The sequence below is a fragment of the Erythranthe guttata genome, chromosome 13, assembly GCF_056151865.1.
Source record: "Erythranthe guttata isolate IM_541 chromosome 13, IM_541, whole genome shotgun sequence".
NCBI lineage: Eukaryota > Viridiplantae > Streptophyta > Magnoliopsida > Lamiales > Phrymaceae > Erythranthe > Erythranthe guttata.
In genome coordinates, this window is record NC_142545.1 from 4,983,768 (window position 1) to 4,986,917 (window position 3,150).

At 34.3% G+C, this 3,150-nt stretch overlaps 1 pseudogene; it reads right to left on the reverse strand.

Annotated features, from left to right (window-relative positions):
• Positions 1-451: 451 nt before the first annotated feature.
• On the reverse strand, positions 452-2,805 carry LOC148765738 (putative 1-deoxy-D-xylulose-5-phosphate synthase, chloroplastic; annotated as a pseudogene).
• Positions 2,806-3,150: the final 345 nt, after the last annotated feature.

A 3,150-nucleotide genomic window follows, 5' to 3' on the forward strand; every position in this document is an offset into this window, starting at 1 on the left:
CTGGAAATAAAGAAAGCTTGCATCAGATCTGGAAATAGAACGAACACATTCATCGATAATTACGGAACAAACGTAATCTTCTTACATTGATGTACAAACAAAAAGCTTATGTTCAGAAAGACAACAAACAAAAACTCGAACTAATAGTATTCACTAGTCTCTTTCACAATTAACTCACATCCTTCACCGTAAGAATTTTTTTCGATTTCAAACTCTGCTATAACCAACACCAAACACACACATATATGCCCGTTCTTACACAAAAATAGTATCGTAACCTGTACAAAACCGTGTATATAATAATCGAATCAATAATCGGATCAATTCACTAGCACATTAATAAAAGAGCATCACGAGTTCGACCACGCAGATTCAATGTGTTGCAGCGATGTGATTCCCCGTTAAACCAGCAAGAGCGAGTTGTTCTTGTGGCAATGCACCCTCAACATAATTATCCGGCAAAGTTATTGGTCGTCGGCCTGCCACTGAAGAACCAAATTAAGAAATCCACCATAAGGAATCTATAGTTCTTGCATAACATTCTTATTAATTTAATATCGAGCGAGCGGCTTGCAAAATCTCACATCAGCCACAGTTACTTCAATACCAAGCTTCGAAAGAAGATTATGTGCTCTAAGAAAATTTTGTACCATCGAACCAAATCCCAACAAAGCCATATCTTTACCTTCTACAAGTACTCTCCCTTTGCCAACTTGTTCGATCGCTTATTTAGTAACGACATAGAAAAAAAAAAAAAAAAAAAAAAAAAAAACTAGGTGTTTACCTCAATGGGTTCTCCGACATATGGTGTATGGTTTGACAAAGCAACGACACCTCTAGGATATCGAAAGCAAACTGGTCGGTCATCAATGTTGACTGTAGTGTTGACCATACGAAAAGCTCAGTCTCACCTGACGGTGCCATCACGATCATGTTCGGTAAACATCAAACAAACGTTATATCGGACGGTCCAGAATGAGTTACCCCATCGGACCCCACTAGACCTATCGGAATCTCCTACCTATCCACATCATGAACTACCTGAGAAAGGTTTTATCAGAGATAGATAGTAAAAACAAAAAATCCTTTAAAAGAAATTATGGAATGAGATAAAAACATGGTCTTATGCTCTTCGAAGGAATGCCGATGGGATAATACAAAAGGGTTTAATCCTATCAGAAGTTATGAAAGATGAACATTGAAGAAGAAGAAGAAGAAGAGAGGATACAATTTTTAGTAAAGTGGAAAGTCTAAGCTACAACTCAACTTTAACTATTATTTATATACAATATAACTAGGGGTTTTGGTGCATAAGTCCCCAACCAAGCATCTTTATTATTCTTGGTTTAGGGCTATATTTTTTTCACCAATAAGCCCACCCCTTTAATATTTATTATAAATAAAGGAAACATTCATGTATATGCCAATATTACCCCCAACCTTTTATACCCAATTCTTAGTTGTAAACGCCAGTTTAATCAATTTTGTCCACAAAAATCCAATTTTGACCACGAAAATCCAATTTTGACTTTTTTTTTTCAAAAAATATTTTTTTGCCGCCGGTCTCCGGTGTTGACTTTTCGTTTTTTTTTCTTCTTCTTCCATATTTTTTCGCCTGTTTCCAGCGTTGAATTTTTATTTATTTTTTCTTATCGTCCGGATTTTTTCGCCGGTTTCCGGCCTTGACCAGCGGTCTCCGGCATTGACTTTTTTTTAGTGGTATTTTAAGTTATTTTTTTTTTTACGTATGCCGCTAAACGTTGATTGTAATTGTGTTGTCAGTGGCAGTAAATTAACGTAATTATACTGTCAATGATAGTTACTTAACGTAATTGTACTGCCGTTGACAATACATTTATGTAATTGTTCTGCCGTTGACAGTAAATTAACGTAATATTATTATTTTTTATTTTTTGTTATTTTTTTTATTTTGTTTGATTTGTTGACAAGTCAACGTAATTATATTACTGTCGTTGACAGTAAAATAACTGTAAACACAATAATATTACTGTCAACAACATCAATATTATTTTTTTTTGGGTTTTTTGTTTTGTTTGAGTTATTCACGGAGTAACGTAATAATATTAGTGTCTATTATTGTGATATTACTGTAAACACAATAATATTACTGTGGTTGACGGTAATATTACTGTTGTTATAGTAATGTCAACCACATCAATATTATTATTTTGTTTGGATTTTTTTGTTTGTTTGAGCTATTCATGGAGTAACACAATATATTACTGTCTATTATTCACAACCGAAGCTCGAGCATGCTAAGGTATCTTCAAAGTATTTTTCAGGATTAATGTTGTTTCTAGTACTCTGAGCAAGCTGCAGTCGAGCAAAATTTTCAGGAAATTCATTGAACTTGCTAAGATATCTTCAAAAGTATTTTTCATTCAGAATTTCGAAAATTAGGATTTCCGATTTTTGTAAATTTTTTTGGATCGGAATTGGAATACATATGAATTTGGGATCTCCCATCCAATTTTAATTTCCGAAAATATTTTAATTTTAATTTTTCCAAAAATTACACTTATAATATCAAATATTACTATGTATTAGGTTACTCAAAAATCGGAATTTTCTTAATTCCGCCTATTCCGATCCAATTTGTTTTCAATTGGGGAATACGTTTTCTCATTCCAATTCCCAGTTTTCGATTTTGTTGGAAGAGGATTGGAATTAATTTTTCACATAATCAAGAAAAGACGAAGATATTGTAGTGGTGCATGCAGGAACGGGAATGAAACCTTCGTTTCAATTATTGAAAGATAAGTTAACGGACAAGTTATATTCCATGTCGGCATGGCGGAGCAGCACGAAGTTACTTTCTCCGCTGGTCTAGGGTGCGGTGAATTTAATAGAACTAAAGTTGTATTTTACACAGGTTATAAAAGCGCGGGTAGCAATTTATTTAATAAGAGTTGTAACGTTTTTATCTCTGCATTAGAGGTAAATATTACTCTGTAAATATAAAGATTAGTTAGTGATCCGACTGGATTCGTGGTGGGCTGGTTTAAAGAGTTCAACAGGCCTGGATTTGGACCTGGGACCACAGCAAACCTACAAAGGAAGAAAAGAACCGGACTTAGGCCGGAGTTAGCACTCCGACGGCCAAGTCAGTAAATTTCTAAAGAAGATACT